The sequence below is a fragment of the Ranitomeya variabilis genome, chromosome 7, assembly GCF_051348905.1.
Source record: "Ranitomeya variabilis isolate aRanVar5 chromosome 7, aRanVar5.hap1, whole genome shotgun sequence".
NCBI lineage: Eukaryota > Metazoa > Chordata > Amphibia > Anura > Dendrobatidae > Ranitomeya > Ranitomeya variabilis.
In genome coordinates, this window is record NC_135238.1 from 133267093 (window position 1) to 133294970 (window position 27878).

A 27878-nucleotide genomic window follows, 5' to 3' on the forward strand; every position below is an offset into this window, starting at 1 on the left:
ACCCTCCCATTATTAAAATTTTCGGTGACACTCATTACTGGTTGGTGACACTTCTAGACCCACGCTACAAGGATAACTTTCAATCTCTTCTGCCAGAGGCAGACAGGAGTACTAAAATGGTGCTGTACCAGAGGGCCCTTGTAGCGGAATTACTTAAAAAAATCCCATCTGAGAACGCTGGCAGCAGACATCAGAGTTTATTGTACAACCAAGGAGTCCAAGCAAGAGAGACAGAAGTACAAAAAAGAACAGGCAGGGGAACAATGGCAAAGTTCTGGGACAGTTTTCTCAGACACTCCCATCGTGCCGGCACAGAGGCAAGGGGTGCTGTCACAAGAAGTGCAATGTTTGGGAAGATGCTGGTGGAGTACCTTGCTACTCGCACAAACGTCCTCAGGGATTCCTCTGTGCTAGGGTTGAGCGACTTTCATTTTTTTAAGATCGAGTAGGGTTTTGGGAAACCCGATTTTGTCCAGAGTCGAGTCGAGTGCAGTCGGCCGATTATCGCTAAAAGTCGGGGATCGACCGAAACACGAAACCCAATGCAAGTCAATGGGGAAGCATAGTCGGCAGTGAGTGGAGGCCAGGAAAACACCTACAGTGCCCATTTTAATGCCAAAAACATCCATTCTTGTTTCTGAAGCTTGCCAATCTTAATTAACTGTATAATAATAGTTGGGCATAGGGAATTGGGGGAAAGTTGTGGGGGGAGTAGGGCTGGCTCAAGTTTTTCGTGGGCCCAGGAAATGCGGACTACGTCACGGCGGTGTTGCAGGGAAAGGTAAGTATTTAAAAGTTGCAAGTGCTGTGATCCTGAGCAAGCAGGGGGGGGCCCACTCGTTCGCATTGCCACTGGCACAGGGCCCCTCAAAGTACGGCGGTGTGTTTGCATGGCGGGGGCGCCTCCCACCAGCAGCGACACTTTTGCGTACTCTGAGGGGCCCTGTGCCAGTGACGTCGCCAACGAGTATGCCCCCCCACCTGATGAAGGAACCTGCACTTTCATCTGCACCTTCCTCTTTGTCCCTGTGTAAGGTGGTATAACATGCGGGAAGGGGAACCTTACTTTCAGCAGGGACAGATTCTGGCTGTGTAGAGTACAAGGGGAATGTAGTGTCTAGGTCAATGTACCAGCAGACTCATTTAGCAGTGGCTGGGCAATGGGCAGGATGAGGAGGAAACAGATATAGGGCCAAAGAATAAAGTAGGCTACATGCAGTTCAAAATTGGTAACAGGACTAAACAGGCGGCATTGCTTTGTTCAGTGGAGTAGCAAACCCAAGAGCAGCAGACACTGTTTCAAGGGCCTAACCACACTAGTAGGCCAAATGCAGTTTAATATCTGATAGTATAGGGCGAAAGCCAGAATGTGGAAGCTCAGCTTTGTTCAGTTGAGGACAACACCAGGGAGGGGCAGACACCTTTAGTAGGCCGGAAAAGCCTATTGCATTTTTTAAAATGGTAATTTGGAGCAGAAGGTTGAAGCTCAGCTTTATTTAGTTGAGGGCAACACCAGGGAGGGGCAGAAGCCGTTAGTAGGCCCTAACCACCATTTTTTTTTTAAAACCACTTAATGAGAGCCGGAAGGTTGAAGCTCAGCTTTATTTAGTTGAGGACAACACCAGGCAGGGGCACACAGACAGACACCTTTAGTAGGCCGGAAAAGCCTATTGCATTTTTAAAAATGGTAATTTGGAGCAGAAGGTTGAAGCTCAGCTTTATTTAGTTGAGGGCAACACCAGGCAGGGGCACACAGACAGACACCTTTAGTAGGCCGGAAAAGCCTATTGCATTTTTAAAAATGGTAATTTGGAGCAGAAGGTTGAAGCTCAGCTTTATTTAGTTGAGGGCAACACCAGGCAGGGGCACACAGACAGACACCTTTAGTAGGCCGGAAAAGCCTATTGCATTTTTTAAAATGGTAATTTGGAGCAGAAGGTTGAAGCTCAGCTTTATTTAGTTGAGGACAACACCAGGCAGGGGCACACAGACAGACACCTTTAGTAGGCCGGAAAAGCCTATTGCATTTTTCAAAATGGTAATTTGGAGCAGAAGGTTGAAGCTCAGCTTTATTTAGTTGAGGGCAACACCAGGGAGGGGCAGAAGCCGTTAGTAGGCCCTAACCACCATTTTTTTTTTTTAAAACCACTTAATGTGAGCCGGAAGGTTGAAGCTCAGCTTTATTTAGTTGAGGACAACACCAGGGAGGGGCAGAAGCCGTTAGTAGGCCCTAACCACCATTTTTTTTTTTTAAAACCACTTAATGAGAGCCGGAAGGTTGAAGCTCAGCTTTATTTAGTTGAGGACAACACCAGGCAGGGGCACACAGACAGACACCTTTAGTAGGCCGGAAAAGCCTATTGCATTTTTTAAAATGGTAATTTGGAGCAGAAGCTTGAAGCTCAGCTTTATTTAGTTGAGGACAACACCAGGCAGGGGCACACAGACAGACACCTTTAGTAGGCCGGAAAAGCCTATTGCATTTTTAAAAATGGTAATTTGGAGCAGAAGGTTGAAGCTCAGCTTTATTTAGTTGAGGGCAACACCAGGCAGGGGCACACAGACAGACACCTTTAGTAGGCCAGAAAAGCCTATTGCATTTTTAAAAATGGTAATTTGGAGCAGAAGGTTGAAGCTCAGCTTTATTTAGTTGAGGGCAACACCAGGCAGGGGCACACAGACAGACACCTTTAGTAGGCCGGAAAAGCCTATTGCATTTTTTAAAATGGTAATTTGGAGCAGAAGGTTGAAGCTCAGCTTTATTTAGTTGAGGACAACACCAGGCAGGGGCACACAGACAGACACCTTTAGTAGGCCGGAAAAGCCTATTGCATTTTTCAAAATGGTAATTTGGAGCAGAAGGTTGAAGCTCAGCTTTATTTAGTTGAGGGCAACACCAGGGAGGGGCAGAAGCCGTTAGTAGGCCCTAACCACCATTTTTTTTTTTAAAACCACTTAATGAGAGCCGGAAGGTTGAAGCTCAGCTTTATTTAGTTGAGGACAACACCAGGGAGGGGCAGAAGCCGTTAGTAGGCCCTAACCACCATTTTTTTTTTTAAAACCACTTAATGAGAGCCGGAAGGTTGAAGCTCAGCTTTATTTAGTTGAGGACAACACCAGGCAGGGGCACACAGACAGACACCTTTAGTAGGCCGGAAAAGCCTATTGCATTTTTCAAAATGGTAATTTGGAGCAGAAGGTTGAAGCTCAGCTTTATTTAGTTGAGGGCAACACCAGGCAGGGGCACACAGACAGACACCTTTAGTAGGCCGGAAAAGCCTATTGCATTTTTAAAAATGGTAATTTGGAGCAGAAGGTTGAAGCTCAGCTTTATTTAGTTGAGGGCAACACCAGGGAGGGGCAGAAGCCGTTAGTAGGCCCTAACCAAAGTTGAAGGCCAAATGCAGTTTAATTTCTGATACTATAGGCCGAAAGCCAGAAGGTGGAAGCTCCGATTTAGACAGTGGAGGACAATTTGAATTAGGGACTGCAGACAGACTTAGTAGGCTGTCCCCTGTGGACCATGCATCCACCACATTAACCCATTGCGCCGTAATGGACACGTAATCTTCCGTGGCCATGCCTACAGGTCCATGCGTCTGTTGTCAGGTGCACCTTTGTACTCACAGATTGCCAGAGTGCATGGACAATGCGGTCTTCTACATGCTGGTGGAGGGTTGGGATGGCTTTTCTCGCAAAAGAAGTGTCGACTGGTTAGCTTGTAGCGTGGTACAGCGTAGTCCATCATGGCCTTATTAATAGTAAATAAAATATATAACTAGGCTCTATGAACTTTTAAATAGGTTCCAGGGGTACACGGGCAGCATTGGTGTGGTCAGTGGAGGAGTATTGCAAGTAGGGGCTGCAGACAGGCTATCAAAGGCCTAAAATAACAAACAGTAGGCAGTCATGGCAGTTTTACATCGGTTACATGGATACACAGGCAGGCACTCCAGGCAGCATTGTGGTCAGTGGAGGAGTATTGCAAGTAGGGGCCGCAGACAGGCTATCAAAGGCCTAAAATAACAAACAATAGGCTCATTGCAGTTTTACAGCGGTTACATGGATAGACGGGCAGGCAGCTTGGTGGTGAGTGGAGGAGTATTTAAAGTAGGGACCGCAGACAGGCTATCAAAGGCCTAACATAACAAACAATAGGCTCATGGCAGTTTTACAGCGGTTACATGGATAGACGGGCAGGCAGCTTGGTGGTGGTGAGTGGAGGAGTATTTAAAGTAGGGACCGCAGACAGGCTATCAAAGGCCTAACATAACAAACAATAGGCTCATGGCAGTTTTACAGCGGTTACATGGATACACGGGCAGGCAGCTTGGTGGTCAGTGGAGGAGTATTTAAAGTAGGGACCGCAGACAGGCTTCAAAGGCCTAACATAAGAAAATGGGCTGGCTGTAGGCACTTAATAATTGGTTCCAGGGGTACACGGGCAGCAGTGGTCTGGTCAGTGGAGGACTAGTGGAAGGAGGGACCGCAGACAGGCTTCAAAGGCCTAAAATAACAAACAATAGGCTCATGGCAGTTTTACAGCGGTTACATGGATACACGGGCAGGCAGCTTGGTGGTGGTGAGTGGAGGAGTATTTAAAGTAGGGACCGCAGACAGGCTATCAAAGGCCTAAAATAACAAACAATAGGCTTATGGCAGTTTTACAGCGGTTACATGGATACATGGGCAGGCAGCTTGGTGGTCAGTGGAGGAGTATTTAAAGTAGGGACCGCAGACAGGCTATCAAAGGCCTAAAATAACAAACAATAGGCTTATGGCAGTTTTACAGCGGTTACATGGATACACGGGCAGGCAGCTTGGTGGTCAGAGGAGGAGTAGTTAAAGTAGGGACCGCAGACAGGCTATCAAAGGCCTAACATAACAAACAATAGGCTCATGGCAGTTTTACAGCGGTTACATGGATACACGGGCAGGCAGCTTGGTGGTCAGTGGAGGAGTATTTAAAGTAGGGACCGCAGACAGGCTATCAAAGGCCTAACATAACAAACAATAGGCTCATGGCAGTTTTACAGCGGTTACATGGATACACGGGCAGGCAGCTTGGTGGTCAGTGGAGGAGTATTTAAAGTAGGGACCGCAGACAGGCTTCAAAGGCCTAACATAAGAAAATGGGCTGGCTGTAGGCACTTAATAATTGGTTCCAGGGGTACACGGGCAGCAGTGGTCTGGTCAGTGGAGGACTAGTGGAAGGAGGGACCGCAGACAGGCTTCAAAGGCCTAAAATAACAAACAATAGGCTCATGGCAGTTTTACAGCGGTTACATGGATACACGGGCAGGCAGCTTGGTGGTGGTGAGTGGAGGAGTATTTAAAGTAGGGACCGCAGACAGGCTATCAAAGGCCTAAAATAACAAACAATAGGCTTATGGCAGTTTTACAGCGGTTACATGGATACACGGGCAGGCAGCTTGGTGGTGAGTGGAGGAGTATTTAAAGTAGGGACCGCAGACAGGCTATCAAAGGCCTAACATAACAAACAATAGGCTTATGGCAGTTTTACAGCGGTTACATGGATACACGGGGAGGCAGCTTGGTGGTGAGTGGAGGAGTATTTAAAGTAGGGACCGCAGACAGGCTATCAAAGGCCTAACATAACAAACAATAGGCTCATGGCAGTTTTACAGCGGTTACATGGATACACGGGCAGGCAGCTTGGTGGTGGTGAGTGGAGGAGTATTTAAAGTAGGGACCGCAGACAGGCTATCAAAGGCCTAAAATAACAAACAATAGGCTTATGGCAGTTTTACAGCGGTTACATGGATACACGGGCAGGCAGCTTGGTGGTGAGTGGAGGAGTATTTAAAGTAGGGACCGCAGACAGGCTATCAAAGGCCTAAAATAACAAACAATAGGCTCATGGCAGCTTTACAGCGGTTACATGGATACACAGGCAGCTTGGTGGTGAGTGGAGGAGTAGTGCAAGGAGTGTCTGTCCCAGTACTCCCAAAATATAAATAGATGTTAATGTCTCGCAAAACAACCACAACAAAAAAAAAGGTGGCATACTTAGGTACAGGGGTGGGCTCATCTACTGAGTTTCTGACATAGTAATTTGGCAGTAACTATTTAATGGTGCCAATATAGGACACAGACACAGACTACTTTAAGTTGCATCATAGATGTCTACAAATTTGTATTGTCAGTGCCAGACATTGAATGATGTCAGCGAATAGACTAAAGATTGGTGGAGCTGTGCGACATAATTTTGCACGTGGTAGAGCACATTTTGAGCTGGGGTAGGGGGGAACTCTCTTGAGGCCGGCGGGACCGCCCCAGGGCCCCTCATGTTACAACGGTGTGTCTGACGTTGGGTGCGCACCACCACCGCCAGAGACACTACATTGTACTATGAGGGACCCAGTAGCAATGCCGTCAACCAAAAGCGAGCACACCCACCTCTTCAGACAAACAGCAGTCTCACGGGTGCTTGCGCCAAGTCGCGATACCACGGCCCCGTGTGGGGAGTTTTGCCATTTAGGGAGGTGTAAACATGTCGTATGCTGTACAATCAGCTGCAGCAAATTAGACATTAGAAAAGTAATTCACAGGCAAGAGCTTTTCATAGGAAAGCTAGGTGTCGGCCGGGCAAGGTGGGGCAAAAGATTTCGAAATCCAGTTGTGGTTCATTTTAATGAATGTTAGATCGTCAACATTTTGGGTAGCCAGACGAGTCCTTTTTTCGGTTAATATTGAACCTGCAGCACTGAATACTCTTTCTGATAGGACACTTGCTGCCGGGCAAGCAAGCTCCTGCAATGCATATTCTGCCAATTCTGGCCAGGTGTCTAATTTGGAGGCCCAGTAATCAAATGGGAATGACGGTTGAGGGAGAACATCGATAAGGGATGAAAAATAGTTAGTAACCATACTGGACAAATGTTGTCTCCTGTCACTTTCAATTGATGCAGCAGTACCTGTCCTGTCTGCGGTCATAGCAAAATCACTCCACAACCTGGTCAGAAAACCCCTCTGTCCAACGCCACTTCTGATGTGTGCACCCCTAACACTCCTAGTCTGCTGCCCCCTGGAGCTCGTGAGAACGATCACGTGCGCTATGTGCTGGGAATGCCTGAAGCAAACGGTCAACAAGAGTTGATTGTTTGGTTGCTAATATTAGTTCCAAGTTCTCATGTGGCATAATATTTTGCAATTTGCCTTTATAGCGTGGATCAAGGAGGCAGGCCAACCAGTAATCGTCATCGTTCATCATTTTCGTAATGCGTGTGTCCCTTTTTAGGATACGTAAGGCATAATCCGCCATGTGGGCCAAAGTTCCAGTTGTCAAATCTCCGGTTGTGATTGGTTGAGGGGCAGTTGCAGGCAAATCTACGTCACTTGTGTCCCTCAAAAAACCAGAACCCGGCCGTGACACGCAACCAATTTCCTGTGCCCCCGGGAAAGGTTCGGCATTAAAAATATACTCATCCCCATCATCCTCCTCGTCCTCCACCTCCTCTTCGCCCGCTACCTCGTCCTGTACACTGCCCTGACCAGACAATGGCTGACTGTCATCAAGGCTTTCCTCTTCCTCTGGTGCAGACGCCTGCTCCTTTATGTGCGTCAAACTTTGCATCAGCAGACGCATTAGGGGGATGCTCATGCTTATTACGGCGTTGTCTGCACTAACCAGCCGTGTGCATTCCTCAAAACACTGAAGGACTTGACACATGTCTTGTATCTTAGACCACTGCACACCTGACAACTCCATGTCTGCCATCCTACTGCCTGCCCGTGTATCCTCCCACAAATAAATAACAGCACGCCTCTGTTCGCACAGTCTCTGAAGCATGTGCAGTGTTGAGTTCCACCTTGTTGCAACGTCTATGATTAGGCGATGCTGGGGAAGGTTCAAAGACCGCTGATAGGTCTGCATACGGCTGGCGTGTACAGGCGAACGTCGGATATGTGAGCAAAGTGCACGCACTTTGAGGAGCAGGTCGGAGAACCCAGGATAAGTTTTCAATAAGCACTGCACCACCAGGTTTAAGGTGTGAGCCAGGCAAGGAATGTGTTTCAGTTGGGAAAGGGAGATGGCAGCCATGAAATTCCTTCCGTTATCACTCACTACCTTGCCTGCCTCAAGATCTACTGTGCCCAGCCACGACTGTGTTTCTTGTTGCAAGAACTCGGACAGAACTTCCGCGGTGTGTCTGTTGTCGCCCAAGCACTTCATAGCCAATACAGCCTGCTGACGCTTGGCAGTAGCTGGCCCATAATGGGACAACTGGTGTGCAACAGTGTCATCTGCCGATGGAGTGGTTGGCAGACTGCGTTCTGTGGAAGAGCTGTAGCTTCTGCAGGAGGACGAGGAGGAGGAGGGGGTGCGAACGCCTACAGCCAACTGTTTCCTAGACCGTGGGCTAGGCACAACTGTCCCTAAATTGATGTCGCCTGTGGACCCTGCATCCACCACATTCACCCAGTGTGCCGTGATGGACACATAACGTCCCTGGCCATGCCTACTGGTCCATGCATCTGTAGTCAGGTGCACCTTTGTACTCACAGATTGCCTGAGTGCATGGACGATGCGCTGTTTAACATGCTGGTGCAGGGCTGGGATGGCTTTTCTGGAAAAAAAGTGTCGACTGGGTAGCTCGTATCGTGGTTCAGCGTACTCCATCAGGGCTTTGAAAGCTTCGCTTTCAACTAACTGGTAGGGCATCATCTCTAACGAGATTAGTCTAGCTATGTGGGCGTTAAAACCCTGTGTACGCGGATGCGAGGATAAGTACTTCCTTTTTCTAACCAGAGTCTCATGTAGGGTGAGCTGGACTGGAGAGCTGGAGATCGTGGAACTTTCGGGTGTGCCGGTGTACATGGCAGACTGAGAGACGGTTGGAGACGGTATTGTTTCCGCCGGTGCCCTAGATGCAATATTTCCTCCTACAAAACTGGTGATTCCCTGACCCTGACTGCTTTTGGCTGGCAAAGAAACCTGCACAGATACTGCCGGTGGTGCGGAAAATGGTGGCCTTACAGTGACGGAAGGGATGTTGCGTTGCTGACTAGCTTCATTGGCCGAGGGTGCTACAACCTTGAGGGACGTTTGGTAGTTAGTCCAGGCTTGAAAATGCATGGTGGTTAAGTGTCTATGCATGCAACTAGTATTTAGACTTTTCAGATTCTGACCTCTGCTTAAGCTAGTTGAACATTTTTGACAGATGACTTTGCGCTGATCAGTTGGATGTTGTTTAAAAAAATGCCAGACTGCACTCTTCCTAGACTCGGATCCCTTTTCAGGGATTGCAGACTGAGCTTTAACCGGATGGCAACGCTGTGCTCCAACAGGTTTTGGCTTTGACACGCGTTTTGGGCCAGATACGGGCCCGGCAGATGGAACCTGTTGCGATGTTGATGCCTGCTGCGGCCCCTCCTCCACCTCCGCTTCTGAACTACTGCCGCCTGCACCCTGTTCCCCCAATGGCTGCCAATCGGGGTCAATAACTGGGTCATCTATTACCTCCTCTTCGAGCTCGTGTGCAACTTCGTCTGTGTCACTGTGTCGGTCGGTGGTATAGCGTTCGTGGCGGGGCAACATAGTCTCATCAGGGTCTGATTGTGGATCTGTACCCTGAGAGGGCAATGTGGTGGTCTGAGTCAAAGGAGCAGCATAGTACTCTGGCTGTGGCTGTGCATCAGTGCACTCCATGTCAGAATATACTTGTAATGGGCATGGCCTGTTAAATGTTTCACTTTCTAAGCCAGGGACGGTATGTGTAAAGAGCTCCATGGAGTGACCCGTTGTGTCGCCTGCTGCATCCTTCTCTCTTGTTGTAGTTTTTGCTGAGGAGGACAAGGAAGCGACTTGTCCCTGACCGTGAACATCCACAAGCGACGCGCTGCTTTTACATTTACCAGTTTCGGAAGAGGAGGCAAAAGAGCTAGAGGCTGAGTCTGCAATGTAAGCCAAAACTTGCTGTTGCTGCTCCGCCTTTAAAAGCGGTTTTCCTACTCCCAGAAAAGAGAGCGTTCGAGGCCTTGTGTAGCCTGACGACGAAACTGGCTCCACAGCTCCAGACTTAGGTGGAATATTTTTATCCCCACGACCACCTGATGCTCCACTACCACTACCATCATTACCAGCTGACAATGAACGCCCACGACGACCTCTTGCACCAGACTTCCTCATTGTTTTAAAATCTTAACCAAAGTAACTTTATTTGTTGCTGTCAAACAACTTACACGGTGAGCTATAACTTCAGTATGATTTCAATATCCCTTAACAGGTTGGTGAGACCACAAGGAAAATCAGGCACAATGTTACACACTCTGTTTTCTGTGGCACAAAATCACAGAGATGACACACACGCAGGACTGTCACTCAAGCACTAATGTCAATATTAATCTCCCACCTAATTTATGTTTTTTTTTTTTTCAGGGAGACTTTAGAAACCAAATAATATTAAAAAAAAAAAAAAAAAAAAAGGCTTTCTATGGCCCACAATTAGAGAGAGAGAGGTGGCACACCCAGGAGTCAAGACTGGCACACAAGCTGAAAGGGCAATATTACTCTCCCACTGTTTTTTTATGTTTTTTTTTTTTTCAGGGAGAATTTAGAAACCAAATAATATTTAAAAAAATAAATAAATAGGCTTTCTATGGCCCACTGAATGAGAGAGGTGGCACACCCAGGAGTCAAGACTGGCACACAAGCTGAAAGGGCAATATTACTCTCCCACTGTTTTTTTATGTATTTTTTGTTTTTTAAGGGAGACTTTAGAAACCCAATAATATTTAAAAAAAAAAATAAATAGGCTTTCTATGGCCCACTGAATGAGAGGGAGAGAGGTGGCACACCCAGGAGTCAAGACTGGCACACAAGCTGAAAGGGCAATATTACTCTCCCACTGTTTTTTTATGTTTTTTTTTTTTCAGGGAGACTTTAGAAACCAAATAATATTTAAAAAAAAAAATAAATAGGCTTTCTATGGCCCACTGAATGAGAGGGAGAGAGGTGGCACACCCAGGAGTCAAGACTGGCACACAAGCTGAAAGGGCAATATTACTCTCCCACTGTTTTTTTAGGTTTTTTTTTTTTTCAGGGAGACTTTAGAAACCAAATAATATTTAAAAAAAAAAAAAATAGCCTTTCTATGGCCCACTGAATGAGAGAGAGAGGTGGCACACCCAGGAGTCAAGACTGGCACACAAGCTGAAAGGGCAATATTACTCTCCCACTGTTTTTTTATGTATTTTTTGTTTTTTAAGGGAGACTTTAGAAACCCAATAATATTTAAAAAAAAAAATAAATAGGCTTTCTATGGCCCACTGAATGAGAGGGAGAGAGGTGGCACACCCAGGAGTCAAGACTGGCACACAAGCTGAAAGGGCAATATTACTCTCCCACTGTTTTTTTAGGTTTTTTTTTTTTTTCAGGGAGACTTTAGAAACCAAATAATATTAAAAAAAAAAAAAAAAAAATAGGCTTGCTATAGCCCACTGAATGAGAGATAGCACACACAGCAGTGGCACACAAGCCCTGACTGAGGCCAATATTTTTCTCCCACTGATTGATGTAGTGTTTTTGTGTTGAGGTAGAATTTAGAACACAAATCACGGAAAAAATAAATAGGCTTTCTATGGCCCACTGAATGAGAGAGGTGGCACACCCAGGAGTCAAGACTGGCACACAAGCTGAAAGGGCAATATTACTCTCCCACTGTTTTTTTATGTATTTTTTGTTTTTTAAGGGAGACTTTAGAAACCCAATAATATTTAAAAAAATAAATAAATAGGCTTTCTATGGCCCACTGAATGAGAGGGAGAGAGGTGGCACACCCAGGAGTCAAGACTGGCACACAAGCTGAAAGGGCAATATTACTCTCCCACTGTTTTTTTAGTTTTTTTTTTTTTTTTAGGGAGACTTTAGAAACCAAATAATATTAAAAAAAAAAAAAAAAATAGGCTTGCTATAGCCCACTGAATGAGAGAGAGAGGTGGCACACCCAGGAGTCAAGACTGGCACACAAGCTGAAAGGGCAATATTACTCTCCCACTGTTTTTTTAGGTTTTTTTTTTTTTTTTAGGGAGACTTTAGAAACCAAATAATATTAAAAAAAAAAAAAAAAAAATAGGCTTGCTATAGCCCACTGAATGAGAGATAGCACACACAGCAGTGGCACACAAGCCCTGACTGAGGCCAATATTTTTCTCCCACTGATTGATGTAGTGTTTTTGTGTTGAGGTAGAATTTAGAACACAAATCACGGAAAAAATAAATAGGCTTTCTATGGCCCACTGAATGAAAGGGAGAGAGGTGGCACACCCAGGAGTCAAGACTGGCACACAAGCTGAAAGGGCAATATTACTCTCCCACTGTTTTTTTATGTATTTTTTGTTTTTTAAGGGAGACTTTAGAAACCCAATAATATTTAAAAAAATAAATAAATAGGCTTTCTATGGCCCACTGAATGAGAGGGAGAGAGGTGGCACACCCAGGAGTCAAGACTGGCACACAAGCTGAAAGGGCAATATTACTCTCCCACTGTTTTTTTAGGTTTTTTTTTTTTTTCAGGGAGACTTTAGAAACCAAATAATATTAAAAAAAAAAAAAAAAAAATAGGCTTGCTATAGCCCACTGAATGAAAGATAGCACACACAGCAGTGGCACACAAGCCCTGACTGAGGCCAATATTTTTCTCCCACTGATTGATGTAGTGTTTTTGTGTTGAGGTAGATTTTAGAACACAAATCACGGAAAAAATAAATAGGCTTTCTATGGCCCACTCAGTGAGAGATGGCACACACAGGGATGGCACTGTAGCAGAAATGCCAATCTTAATCTCCCACAAAAAAAAAAAAAAAAAAAACTGTCCTACAATTACTATCTCCCTGCAGTAATGTAAGCCAGGTATGGCAGGCAGCAATAGGAGTGGACTGATGCACAAATTAAATAAAAAGTGTGGACAAACAAAAAAGATAGCTGTGCAGAAAGGAAGGAACAAGAGGATATGTGCTTTGAAAAAAGCAGTTGGTTTCCACAGTGGCGTACACACAGCAATACAGCTATCACGGAGCCTTCTAGGGCAGCCCAATGAGCTACAGCGCTGAGGGGAAAAAAAAAATAAAATAGCTTCCACAGTCCCTGCACACCGAAGGTGGTGTTGGACAGTGGAAATCGCTGCAGCACAAGCGGTTTGGTGGTTAGTGGACCCTGCCTAACGCTCTCCCTGCTTCTGACGAAGCGGCAGCAACCTGTCCCTAAGCTCAGATCAGCAGCAGTAAGATGGCGGTCGGCGGGAACGCCCCTTTATAGCCCCTGTGACGCCGCAGACAGCAAGCCAATCACTGCAATGCCCTTCTCTAAGATGGTGGGGACCAGGATCTATGTCATCACGCTGCCCACACTCTGCGTTCACCTTCATTGGCTGAGAAATGGCGCTTTTCGCGTCATTGAAACGCGACTTTGGCGCGAAAGTCGCGTACCGCATGGCCGACAAGCACAGGGGTCGGATCGGGTTTCATGAGACGCCGACTTAGCCAAAAGTCGGCGACTTTTGAAAATGATCGACCCGTTTCGCTCAACCCTACTCTGTGCCCCCGAAGAAGCCATCTCGAAACGTACATTGGGGATATGTCTGTGGTGTCTTAAAAGAGGTACTATGGGTAAGAGCACTTTTGTATCTATGAGATAGGTAGTGGTGATTTTATATATATTAGCATACTCCACTTTATGGACTTATCTATTACAGACTCCACATAATTAGTATTGTGCCATGCAATTCTGAGTATGCACCTCTCCATCCCTGCATTAGCACTTTATATATATATGTCGATGAATGCTGTACCCACCTCATTATATGTTCTTTGAGACCCACAATTTTTTATATCAATCCCTCTCTGTATAAACTATTGTTGCCATGATACATTTTTGTAAATCTATGTGTCTTTTTGTGTTATAGTAATGAAAACCTTTTTTAGTACATTTTTTCTTTGGACTAATTACTCCAGGTATCTTATTTTTTATATGATTATCCATAATAGTACACTTTAGCTTAGAAGGGGAGATCATTATGCCAAATGTTCCATTTTAATAGCGAAATTTTGTGCAAATTGTGACTTTTTACAAGTTTTTGTGCAAATTGCAACTTTTCAGTATGATAGTGATTACACTTCCTACTTTTATCATAGATATTAAAAAAAGAAATGGAATAAATGTTGTAAAACATTGGTAAATATGGTAAATATGGGCATTTACGACAATGGAATATCATGGCACAAAGACAAATGTCCTTCATTTTTTTTTAAAAATATGCTGCACTCATTTCTAATCAGTTCAAGAAAAGCTGTAGCAAATTGTTTGCTCAAAGTCAATAAATAAATATTAACTTGCAGCAAGCCTGCTGTCTGGCTGTTATGTTTGACTCAGATCTTTCCTTCACTCCATATATCTAATCACTCACTCGCTCAGGTAATATGCACTGCAAAAATATCTCCAAAATCCTCCATTTTCTCACCCTTGAAATTGCAAAACTCTTAATATCAGGGCCGGCTCCAGGTTTTCATGGGCCCTTGGGCGACAGAACCTCAGTGGGCCCCCTTGTGGAGCAAATCATGTGGCGACAGTAAAACAGCAGGGACCACAGAGACCCAAATATTTTATTTAGAAAAAAACTATGTAAACTTTATAAAAACACTAGTGCAAAATAGAGAAAGTGCAATATATCAGGGAAACTTTTGATAAATTTGCTTCTCTGTAAGTTGTAAAAGACTTTTTTGACTTTTTTGTAAAAGACATTCAAAGACTGCCGCAAGGAACACGGACATGCTGCGATCTTAAAAGAAGCGCCACATGTCCGGAGTCGCAGGGCCGCCGGGTGCGTGTTACCACGCATAGCGGAGACGGGATTTCATAAAATCCCCTTCACTATGCTGGAACATCTGGACGCTGCGTGTTTGACGCTGTGGCCCCACGCAGCGTCAAACACGCAGCGTTTACTTAACGTGGACACATACCCTAACCGTTCCCATCACCAGATCACACATCTAGCCGGCAGCTTTTGTTTTGGCCAAAAGATTTTGTAAGCCGCCACCATAACACGGTAGACTCTTTTGGTGAGGCCCTACTCTGCTGTAACCTATTAAATATTTGTTAAAATATGCAATACAATTTAGGTATATTTTTATTTATTTTTCAATTTTTAAAATGACCAATAATATCACATAAAAAGAACAAATACCGCTACACCATGACCAGATGACATATTACCACCACAGTGATCGAATAATATCACATACAAAGAACAAATACCGCTACACCATGACCAGATGACATATTACCACCACAGTGATCGAATAATATCACATACAAGGGACAAATACCGCAACACCATGTCCAGACCACATATTACCACCACATAGTGACTGAATACTACAATTCTGATCAGTAATAAAAAAAAAGCACCACACTATCACCATCAGTGCCATTATACACAGGAGATCTGTACTTAGTATGCAGTGTCTGTGTAGAGGTAATACAGTGATCACTAGTGAGATTATACACAGGAGCTCTGTATATAGTATACAGTGTATAGTGTCAGTGTATAGGTAACACTGACTTACCAGTGACGTCTCTAGGTTAAGTCCTTCATCTTTCATCCAGCACAGACCGCCATCATGTCTTCCAGCCAGGACTCGTCTCTGCAGGAAATAACAGAGTTATCTCGCGCTCCGCTTGTAGAACACATTACTTAATTTTTCCGAACTTCTACATTACACCGCATAAAGAAAAAGAGGCGACATAGTGTCACTCTACACAGTAACAGGACCGCCCCCTCATTTAAAACAGTGTCCTCAAAAAATAAATACATCACTGCAGTAATAATATCCCTTAATTAGTCCCTATGGTAATAATATTCCCCATCCTGGCCCCCGTGTGTCTCATTCCTGGCGTCAGCCATATGTTCTCCAATCCTGCCCTCATGAGTATCCTTTCTGCACCATATGATCTCCCCATCCTGCCCCATCTGTCTCCATCGTATCCATCCTGCCCCATGATCCTGCCCCATCTGTCTCCAATCCTGCCTCCAGTGTCTCCAATCATGCCCGTATCACCATTCTGCCCCGTCTCCAATCAGGCCCCCATTTCTGCAATCATGCCCCCTGTGTCTCAATTCTGCCCCATCTGTTTCCATTCCTGCCCCAGTGTCTCCAGTCATGCCCCAGTGTCTCCAGTCATGCCGCCATGTCTGTCATCCTGCCCCTTGTCTCCAATCATGCCGTTTCTCCTTTCTGCCCCCGTGTCCAGCTTTCTGCCCCCGTGTCCAGCGCTCTGCCCCCTCCTGTGTCCAGCGCTCTGCCCCCTCCTGTGTCCAGCGCTCTGCCCCCTCCTGTGTCCAGCGCTCTGCCCCCTCCTGTGTCCAGCGCTCTGCCCCCTCCTGTGTCCAGCGTTCTGCCCCCTCCTGTGTCCAGCGTTCTGCCCCCTCCTGTGTCCAGCGTTCTGCCCCCTCCTGTGTCCAGCGTTCTGCCCCCTCCTGTGTCCAGCGTTCTGCCCCCTCCTGTGTCCAGCGTTCTGCCCCCTCCTGTGTCCAGCGTTCTGCCCCCTCCTGTGTCCAGCGTTCTGCCCCCTCCTGTGTCCAGCGTTCTGCCCCCTCCTGTGTCCAGCGCTCTGCCCCCTCCTGTGTCCAGCGTTCTGCCCCCTCCTGTGTCCAGCGCTCTGCCCCCTCCTGTGTCCAGCGTTCTGCCCCCTCCTGTGTCCAGCGTTCTGCCCCCTCCTGTGTCCAGCGTTCTGCCCCCTCCTGTGTCCAGCGTTCTGCCCCCTCCTGTGTCCAGCGTTCTGCCCCCCCTGTGTCCAGCGTTCTGCCCCCTCCTGTGTCCAGCGTTCTGCCCCCTCCTAAAAGTAAAAAAAAAAAAACACTACATACTCACCGTCTGTTGCCCGTCACGTCCCCTGGAGCTTGCCGTACTGACTGTCTCAGCGCCGTCCGGCCGTAAAGCAGAGCCCAGCGGTGAACCTGCAGTAACAGCGGTTCACCGCTGGGCACCGCTGTTACGGCCGGCCGGTGCTGAGACACAGTCAGTGCGGCAAGCGCCGAGGGACATGAAGGACGACAGAAGGTGCGTATGTAGTGTTTTTTTTTTTTTTACATGGGGACTTCGGCATCGCTGAAGACAGTTTCAGCGATGCCGAAGTCGCTTGGTCGCTGGAGAGAGCTGTCTGTGTGACAGCTCCCCAGCGACCACACAGCAACTTAGTAAGATTCAGCCTGAATCCCACCCCTGTGGGCGGGGCTTTCAGCGGGGACTCCGTCTCCTCCGTCCCCTCTGTCTCTGGATCGGCGAGTCGGCGGCCAGTCCCAAGTAAGAAAAAAAAAATAAAAAAAAATTGCCGTCGGATCCTAGGGGGGCCCCCAGAAGTCAGGGGGCCCCGGCATCTGCCCGACCCTGCCGTCCGCTGACGCCGGCCCTGCTTAATATGTTTCTTACTCATTCTCATCTAAAGTACTGCAAATCTCTACTAACCGGTCTCCCACTTATTAAACCCTCTCCTCTCCAATCCATTCTGAATGCAGCAGCCAGGCTCATATTATTGTCCAGCTGCTACATTCATGCCTCCACCCTGAACCAGTCATTGCACTGGTTGCCCATCCCTTACAAAAGAGGCTGAGCACATCTAGTCAGATGTGTCAGGAATGTGCAAATTGCATACTTGCGGTCGTGTGATCACTCACTCTCCTCAGCAATACTGGTGAATCCTGTGGTTCTGGCAGGCAATGATTTGCATTTTCTAAAAGAAATATGACAGTCAATCAAAATATGGAAACAGCGGAAAGACCACAAGGAGTGATATGATGAAAGTGAATGTACACTTCTGTAAAAATAGGTTTTGAGTGGAACTAGGTGCATACTGTTAGAAATTGGAACCAACCTTCCTTCAACACAAGTTCACTATATAATACTGATCTGGAAATTGTGAGTGCTGGGTATGCTGGATACTAATAAGAAGTGTGCATGGGAAATACAGGACAATCTATAAAGAGAAAATTCTCACATTAAATAAACTACATTATAGCATTTATTACATTCAAATTCTAGTTATAAATTCAGGAACCATGTTTGCTTCTACAGTTAGTCACATTTCCTTCTCTATATGAAAAAGGCCTATTATCATATGTACTATTTCTGTGTGAACATATTATTTTATACATTACTGTAAGTGAGCTCTTTTATCTATAATACTGTGCTGCTTTTGTTATAATGCATTCAGTACCTCTATGCTGTCAGCACAAATGTTTAGCTGCCATAATCTACTTTAATGTTTTAGTAAGCAGCTCAAGTCTTATAATCGCATCATCAAAAATGTTTATGTATTTATGATGCAAAAAGTGGTCTAAGCCATAAATGCTGCACACTTAAGCGTATTTTCTGCCAGTTCTGCAGATATACAAAGGCCATCTTGGAAATGTCAATATATAGCATAGACAAATATGCTTAATAGCATTTTATACCCTGTGTATAATATTGCAAATACATTATGTTTAGCAGACAAGAAATTAGCATTACTGTAATTATCATTATCCCTATAAGGCCACATTGACACGTTCAGTATTTGGTCAGTAATTTACATCATTATTTGCAAGCCAAAACTAGTAGAGGAACAATCAGAGGAAAAGTATAATAGAAACCCTTGCACCACTTCTGTATTTATTACCCACTCCTGTCACTGGCAGCTGAGAGCACAGAAAAAGGTGAAGGAACCCATGTCAGCGGTCCCCGCCCTCAGAGCTCTGTGAATGGTCAGTCAATCTGACTTACCGATCACAGCATGATCGTTGAGGAGGGGTCCCTGAAGAAGGATATTACCGAAACACGCGTCGGGGTGGGTTTGGAACCGGCGCAATCCCCTGAGTATCACTGGTATGTTTACACTTTTATCTGTACACAGTATGTTCCTAACCTAAAAATGTGACATTGCTATATTACTATTGATGTGGAACTCTCTGTGCACTAAGCCTTATGTGCTTTACCTGTCATTATATACTGTGTTCATACATAGGGATTGCTACCGTACTCCTTGTTTCCATGCTGTGTGTTGTCACATATTCCCCAATTTTCTGTCTATGTTCTTTGTTTTATATTATTGAATAAAATTTTCTATGAATTTCTATACATTTGGACTATGGCACTATTTTCTGTTTAGTGGTTTAGCTTTATGCGAGCATTAGTGTGTCCCACACTTTTCCAGTTACAGGCTTATTATATGGGATGTTTCCCGATGATAGCATGATTACACACTCATATCATCGCCTGTTGTGTTTGCCTTGCTTTCATTTACATTAGCTATTGCATGGGACCCTTTATGAGATGGATGAGAAAATGCTAGCTGTTGACTTTTTCAATCTGGCTTAGCATAAAACTGATCTGGATCGCAAGGATAGATAGAAACTCTACACTGACCAACATGTATCACTAAATAACCACTGATTGGCCAAGATTTGCCTATCGGTAGTAATTTAGTAGCCTGTCTACACAGACAGCCGGCAGTAAATGATGCACACTGAGCAATTTGTAGTAGATTGTTCAGTACACATAGGCTTCCATAGTTCTCAGCAGTGCGAGTCCTATTTACACATGACTATGCATCACCGAGAACGATAACATTTTGGTCTTTGTTATTTGCAACCCGTTTACACTGAAAGATCTTTAGAATGCTCATTTGTGATTATCTTTGCGAATAAATGCAACTTAAGTCAGTTTGTTCCAGATGTTTAATTACGTACAAGGTAAACTTAGTCTTCACAACCTCAACAACTGTCTTACAGCTGACTCATGTTTGGCTAAAATGTATACTTATATGTACCTTTTGTTTTTGTGCGAAGTGTTTGTTATATATTTTGCAATTTTCAATCAAAATTTAAATAAAAATGTATTGTTAAGTATAATAGGTAATGCAGCCCAGCCATATACTGTACTTATGATTCCCCATCAGTGATGCTTTCTAATGATTTCATATACCTCTGTCATCAAATTCAATTGGAAGCACATAACATAAATGAAAGATACAAACCAGAGATGTATGCTAAGAAAAATGTAAAAATTACTGCAAACATGCAATACCAAATTCATTAAAGCAACATCAGTCTAATTTAAAATCTTTGTGCACAACTGTTTATTTTTCATTCATTAACTGAGACTCCTAACATTTCACTAATAGAATCCCTGAGTAGTTAACGACACGATAATTGTGTATGGAGAGCATATATAACTTTATCGCAGGCCATATACATTCACTACCCTTCTTGATTGGCAATGTTGAGTGATTTTGCTGATTAAAAAGAATGATTCTAAAATGAGGCATTTAAATAAAAGAAACTGTTAATTTGAGGCATTTTGTTTTTATGTTTACTGATATCTCACACAAATGACATAAAGTGCCCTTAAAATTTTAATGTGTATATGGGCATTCGACTTGGGCAGCCATTTGCAGAAGATTGATACACATGGTAAAGATATACAAATTAGGTGAAATTATTTAAGCTGCTTTTCCTTGCTTCCCTCCAGCTCCTTAATTGACACATTAACATAACCAACTGCTGGGTCAGTGCTCCTGCCTTCGATCGTGCCACATCACAGATAGAACTAATATTGCTGCAGCGGGGAACAGACAGCTTTTATATACCAGTTGAATTTTTTAAAAGATTATTACATGCTTTTTAATATGACCTGTATCGCTCATATGACTATTCATTTATTCAGGACAGGTAGCAGCAATTAGAAAGGAGGAAGGAAGATCATTATGTACAAAGTCAAGTCGGTCATACTGGAAGCTATGATGCTAGTGCAGTTTTTATTGTACTAAGTGTTTACAAATATTGCACTAAATTTCTACAGCGACTAATATTTCGGCTTAATTCAGACATCAGTGATTTTTAATGAATAAAAAAAAAACAGTCTGATTGTCATGAAAGTTTTGGATCCGAGTTTCATCGGTGTTTCGAGCAGAGTGTCAGTTTTGAGATCAGTGATTTCTACATATGAAAAAAAAAGAAGAAATACATATCAAGGCTTCTCCTATTCATTGCAATGTACACTGATGCCATCTGTGTGCTGCTACTGATTTTCATAGACCCATTTGCTTGTATGGATAATTTTGACCTGTGATGCAGATCAAAAACAGCCAAGTCTTTGTGATATTTTTTGTGAATCATGGTCCACAAAAAACAGGGAATGGTGAAAAGCTCTACAAGTTATAGTGAGTACGTGTCTGAATGATACAAAAATGGGTTAGTACCAGGAATGTCTTTATAGACAAAGAAAAGATATCTTTGTACCGTGTTGGCCAGTAGATAGAGAAATATTTAGAATTGAGAGACCTCAATGGTTGATACCTTTTAATGGCTAACTGAGAAGATGGCAACAAATTGCAAGCTTTCAAGACTAGACAAAAGCATCAAAAAACTGACAGGCACTTCCAAACGGAAAAAGACAAGTGTGAACAGGTGCAAGCTAAGCAAGATGCTCTATAAAACTAACAAATTAAAACTGCACTTTAAATGCTTTAATATCTAAACATTGAATATATGAAATTGGAACTGCATTACTGCTATGGAAAACATGTTAAAAAGTGAAGGTACTTGTTACATAAATTAGACAATGTGTCTGTTAGGGGTCGAGTTCCCGCCTCTGCACAGGGGGAATCTCGAGCCATCTCCTCTGCAGTCTCCCATTCCTATCCAGCCGCAGTGGAGCCTGCTCAGCGGAGACATCAGTCCCAGCATCTGGCTCAGCCTGATACTGTGCGGATGGTTTCTGTTGCTTTCCCAGGCTCAGCCACTGTAGCCAGTACTGGTCAGAGGCGAGCAGACGTCTCTGGGACTAAGTCCTGATTTCCCTTCTGAGCATGCCCAAGGTAAGACCTCCCATTGGAGGTCAGGGGTCACATGCTCAGGTACTGCTGCAGCTCCCATTGGTCCTCTAGGAAGGTCCTGAAGCTGCCGCAGCTATAAAAGGTTTGCATGGCCGCACGGCCATGCGCTATTACCACTTCATGTTATGAGCTTGCTAATTGTGGTCACGCCTGTATGATTGTATTCAGGAACCCGGCTGAAATAAGCCCCTAGAATACCGGCACCTCCGGTGAGGAGTTTTTGTGTGCTTCTCTGTGTGCGTGACCACTTACTGCCATCAGCTCAGCAGTTAGCTGTGTTTCCCTGTAATGCAAGGCCTGTAAGGCTAAAAGTACTAGCCTTCAGCTGCCCCAGAAATGGCACTTCATATTTGAAGCGCCAATTCTGAAACTTAGCCCAAGCTCTTCCTGATGCCCTGGTGCAGTCCAATCGGGGTAATGGGATTAGTCGTTGGTGCCATCAGCTGTCCCTGACACCAAGCCCTAGGTATAGTAATGAAGAGGTGTCAGCGAGACACACCCTCACTACTAAACCTCTAAGTAAAGAGTTAAATAAACACACACACCAAGAATAAAATGCCTTACTTGAAATAAAACAGACACATTCTTTAACCATTTTAACCTAACAGGGGCTGACAAGTCTTCCACTACATCCAATCAGCAGATGCACCCCAAGCAGGAGTGTTCACATTTTAAAAAATAAGGGTCTGACACCACTGAAGTGGAATAAATGTCACAAGAATATAAATAATAAAATTGGGACTCACATGTCTTCCACTACAGCTAACCCAGCAAATGTAGACCAATCATGACAGTTCCCAAATTTGTGTTAACATCAGCAACAGCCACAGCTACAGCAGGCACAGAAGCCACACTAAAGATATCACAAAGTGCAATTACGTGACATTCATGCATCACACTAAAAAAATGCAATATCACCTAGTCTGTACAGTCTGCAATTGGGTGCAAAAGTCCTTGGAGATCCATAACTTGTTCATCTTGATGAAAGTTAGGCAGTCTACACTTGCAGGGGACAGCTGGCTGTGCTTATCCATCAGGACACCACCAGCAGCGCTGAAGACACATTCTGAGAGAACGCTGGCTGCCGGGCACAATAAAACCTCCAAGGCGTGTGTCGCGAGCTCAGGCCACTCATCCATTTTGGAAGACCAAAATGTGAAAGCGTCCAAACTCTCCCTGCTGGTATTGATATTCAGTTCTAGATACTCCTGCACCATCCTCTCCATTCATTCACCACATGTAAGACTTGGACTCTGTTGTGCTGGTGCACAAGCAGGTCTAAAAGAAGTGTCAAAGGACTCATAGAAATTTCTTCTTCCACTTACACTATTGCTGCTGATAATGTTTTGGTGTTGAAGAATTGACTTACCTGAGGTTGGAAGTCTAGAGCTGTGATGCAAACTGTGTGCTTCACTGCTGTCTTGGGGAAAAGCTCTCTTAAGGTTGTGTTAAAGCATGTTTTGATACTCCAGCATTTGCGGATCCCTTTCCAGGGCGTGAAGCATCTGGCAAAATGTGGCTTTATAATGTGGATCTAACAGAGTGGCAACCCAGTAGTCAGCAGTATTCCTAATCAAATATATACTGGGATCATGTTGCAAATAGTGTAGCAAGAATGCACTCATATGACGGGCTCTACCATGAGGTCTTAGCCCATGCTGTGTTGGTGGCTGGGTAACAATGAAGCTTGTTTCCTCCGTCCCCTCCCGCCAATCTCAAACAACATAGAGGCGAGGATTATCCTCTTCATCTGACAGTTGCTTGCCCATCACCTCTTCCTCCTCCATTTGTTCCTTGAATTTTGCACCTTCAATAACAGTTTGTCTGTTATCACCAGCCCCCTCGATCGCAGTAATCCACCCTCCCTTGGCACCCACCTGTGTGAAGACAGTCTGGAACTTAGAGATAATGTTATCTTTTCTGCATCCACCTCTTCTTCTGCGACCACCATTGCCTCCCATAAGCTATTCAAAGTCTGCTCCAGCATATAGCTAACTGAAATATTGATGCTGATGATGGCGGCATCAGCGCTAACCATCTTAGTAGCCATTTCAAAATGCAGCAGAAGGGTGCAGAGGTCCTTAATCTGTGCCCACTCTGTCAACGTGATATGCGCAATGTCCATACTGTGTTGGCCCAGGCTATACGACATGACATAACAGGGCTCATTGCTGCTACCACAGTTGCTGCAACATGTGCTGAGTGGAATTCACTGTGTCGGCAAAACGCATATCAACCTTTAACTGGCATGGACAAAGACCTCTGTATAGATGCAAATCGTTGACCTGAGGGGTTCGAAAGGTGGAAATTAGTACATAGCTTATGTGCTTTCTGGAGCAGCTCACCCAGGTCAGGATAGTGGTGGAGAAAATGCTGTATCACCAGGTTGAGGACATGAGCCGTGCAAGGCACGTGTGTGAGCTTGCCTCGCCATAGGGCCACCACCAGGTTTGCACCATTATTGGACACACCTTCCCTGGATACAGGTTCAGCACAGACATCCATTGATCAAACTCAGCCTGGAGAGCTGTCCACTAGTGATGAGCGAGCATTCTCGCTACTCGGGTTTCCCCGAGCATGCTTGGGTGTTCTCTGAGTATTTTGGTGTGCTCGGAGATATAGTTTTCATCCCCGAAGATGCATGACTTGCGACTGCTAGACAGCCTGAATACATGTTGGAATTCCCTAACAAACAGGCAAACCCCACATGTATTCAGGCTGTCTAGCAGTCACAAATCATGCAGCTGCAGCAACGAAAACTAAACATCCGAGCATGCCAAAATACTCAGAGACCACCCGAGCATGCAGCATCATAATTGTTGGCACGGTAACAGGAAGGAAGAAGCAGCAGATGCGATTGATGGGGCAGGTGATGGTTGAGATCAGCTGGTCCGAAGTTTTGCGTAGTGGGATTCCCACAGTAATGCCTCTTGATTGCGCATGTGAAGGTTCACACATGTAGTAGTCAAATTATTGCATTTTTTACCTCGACTCGGCTTTTTTTCAAAGTTGGCAGATTACGTGAGTTGGCTCATCCTTTGCAGTGTCAAAAAAGGCCCAGGCTAGACAGCCCTTGCCAACCATGCGAGCTACAGACCCGCGGACGCTGCTGGTCACAGCCACACAGTACATGTCATCACTACGTGTCTGTGACGTAGTGCGCCACGTAATCTCCTCGTCTTCCTCTTCAAATGACCTACTCAGCTGTGTGCCTGTATGTTCACATCAACTGGGATTTAACACCTCATCTTCATCATACTCTGTGTTATCGCATTCCTTGCCCTTGGACTCGCCCTCCTCTTCTTCCTGCCCTGACAGCACAGTACAGTCCATGTGAGCCTCAGATATCTGAGTCTCAACAGGATCACCTCCCCCTCAGGGGTTAACGTCTGATGACGATGGTCAGGATGCTGTTTGGATCCTACTTCGTCCAGCCTCAGATCAAAGCTAAAAATAATTTGAGCATTGGTGCAGATTTCCTTCTGTTGACTCTGTGAAGCTTATGAGCACACTTCTGCTGACCATGGCATAGAATGTGTGAACAGCTCTTCAGACTTATCCATCTGTGGTTCCAAATGGTTAGTTGTACGGTTGGAGAGTTGGGATGCGGGGGGGAATCAAGGTTAATTTGGGTGCCACCTCTGTGGACTGTCCTGGGTGTGATGTTGAGGTGGAGAAGGAGGAGAGTCCACTTGAAGCTGCGCTTGCCATCCATTCGAGCACATGCTCTTTCTGGTCCTCATCAGCAAGGAGTACTGCTGTGCGTCTGCCAAAGAAAGGTAGTGGAGTAGCCTGTCCAGTAACAGAAGTTATCAGATGTCTTTGCATAGGGCGTGACGCTGTTGGTTCACTAGTGCTTTCACTAACCTTACCACCTACCCCTCCTTGAATACCAAGCCTAATTTCCTTTCCAACATGGCCTCACTTTTACACAGGCATGTTGATCAGATAATGTGGTAGGAGAACAGTATTTGCAAGAACAAATTAGATTTTAAACTGCCCCACCACTGAAAACAGATGAATTTCAGTGGCAGCAAATTTCAAGGTGAAATATGGCATGCTGAATCTCGTCAGTCACAGAAGAACCAATTGTTTAAGTGTGGATGAGGCTTGTATGACAAAGAAGATATGCTACAAACAATTTGAAAGTAAAATGCCCCCTACTGTATAATGTTAGGAACACAAGATTTTTGTGTGGCCTCTGGATCAGGCCCCTATAACACACTAGATGCTGCAAACTATTTTAGTCAGGTCCCCTACCGTATGTCACTAGGAACAGAGGAATTTTTAATGGCCCTGGATAGGCCTCTATAACACATAGGAGATGAAGAGGATAATGATTCCCTCTCTGTTGTCCGTGGTTGCCAGGAGGGGATACAGGAAGCAAGTGTGATTGCTATCCCACCATCAACACACTATGGACCTGAGCCTGAAGAAAGAGACCGATCCATGAGTGCCTTCTTGCAGCACTATCTGCAACATGATTATTGCCCGTATTGTTAGGATGTTAGGATTCAAAATAGTTCTGACTTCTGGGTTGTCAGTCTGTTCGATCCACGATACAAAAGTAAAGTTTGCCAGTTGCTTACCCCTGTAAAGTGACGCACCCATGCTGCACTATCAACTTTATAGATCTCAGGATATGTACCCCAGACATAGTAATACTGCATGGGTGACAAATTTAAGCCTGCAAAATCTGTAAATGCTTTTCTGGAGTGATTATATATATATATATATATATATATATATATATATATATATATATATATATATACACAGACCAAAGGTTTGGGCACACCTCATTTAAAGATTTTTCTGTATTTTCATGACTATGAAAATTGTATATTCACACTGAAGGCATCAAAACTATGACTTAACACTGGTGTTGAGCGATACCGTCCGATACTTGAAAGTATCGGTATCGGAAAGTATCGGCCGATACCGGCAAAGTATCGGATCTGATCCGATACCGATACCCGATACCAATACAAGTCAATGGGACTCAAGTATCGGAAGGTATCCCTGATGGTTCCCAGGGTCTGAAGGAGAGGAAACTCTCCTTCAGGCCCTGGGATCCATATTAATGTGTAAAATAAAGAATTAAAATAAAAAATATTGATATACTCACCTCTCCGACGCAGCCTGGACCTTACCGCTGTGAACCGGCAGCCTTCTTTGCTTAAAATGAGCGCGTTCAGCACCTTCCATGATGTCACGGCTTCTGATTGGTCGCGTGCCGCTCATGTGACCGCCACGCGACCAATCAGAAGCCGTGACGTCATCCCTCAGGTCCTAAATTCCTAGAAGGAATTTAGGACCTGAGGGATGACGTCACGGCTTCTGATTGGTCGCGTGGCGGTCACATGAGCGGCACGCGACCAATCAGAAGCCGTGACATCATGGAAGGTGCTGAACGCGCTCATTTTAAGCAAAGAAGGCTGCCGGTTACCAGCGGTGATGACCAGGGGCCTCCGGACAGGTGAGTATATCAATATTTTTTATTTTAATTCTTTATTTTACACATTCATATGGATCCCAGGGCCTGAAGGAGAGTTTCCTCTCCTTCAGACCCTGGGAACCATACACTGGAAACTTCCGATTCCGATTCCCGATACCACAAAAGTATCGGATCTCGGTATCGGAATTCCGATACCGCGAGTATCGGCCGATACCCGATACTTGCGGTATCGGAATGCTCAACACTAATTAACACATGTGGAATTATATACTTAAAAAAAAAGTGTGAAACAACTGAAAATATGTCTTATATTCTAGGTTCTTCAAAGTAGCCACCTTTTGCTTTGATGACTGATTTACACACTCTTGGCATTCTCTGATATCTAATTTTAATGGGAATCCTCTTTGAAACATGCTTGAAAATGAGTCTTATATGTATGGTGCGATTTGATTTTGAGCATTATATTTATTGAACAATATTTGTGTCTTTATAGCAAAGTGCTACTATATTAAAACTTTATGTGCTGTATAT

General features: G+C 44.8%; 1 long non-coding RNA gene across 1 annotated transcript in view; it reads right to left on the reverse strand.

Annotated features, from left to right (window-relative positions):
- Nucleotides 1-27878, reverse strand: part of LOC143785524 (uncharacterized) — a 257155-nt gene that overhangs the window by 103656 nt on the left and 125621 nt on the right. Inside the window, exon 2 of the long non-coding RNA XR_013218006.1 lies at nucleotides 17672-17749. This is a non-coding gene — a long non-coding RNA (uncharacterized LOC143785524). The remainder of the gene's footprint in view (nucleotides 1-17671; nucleotides 17750-27878) is intronic.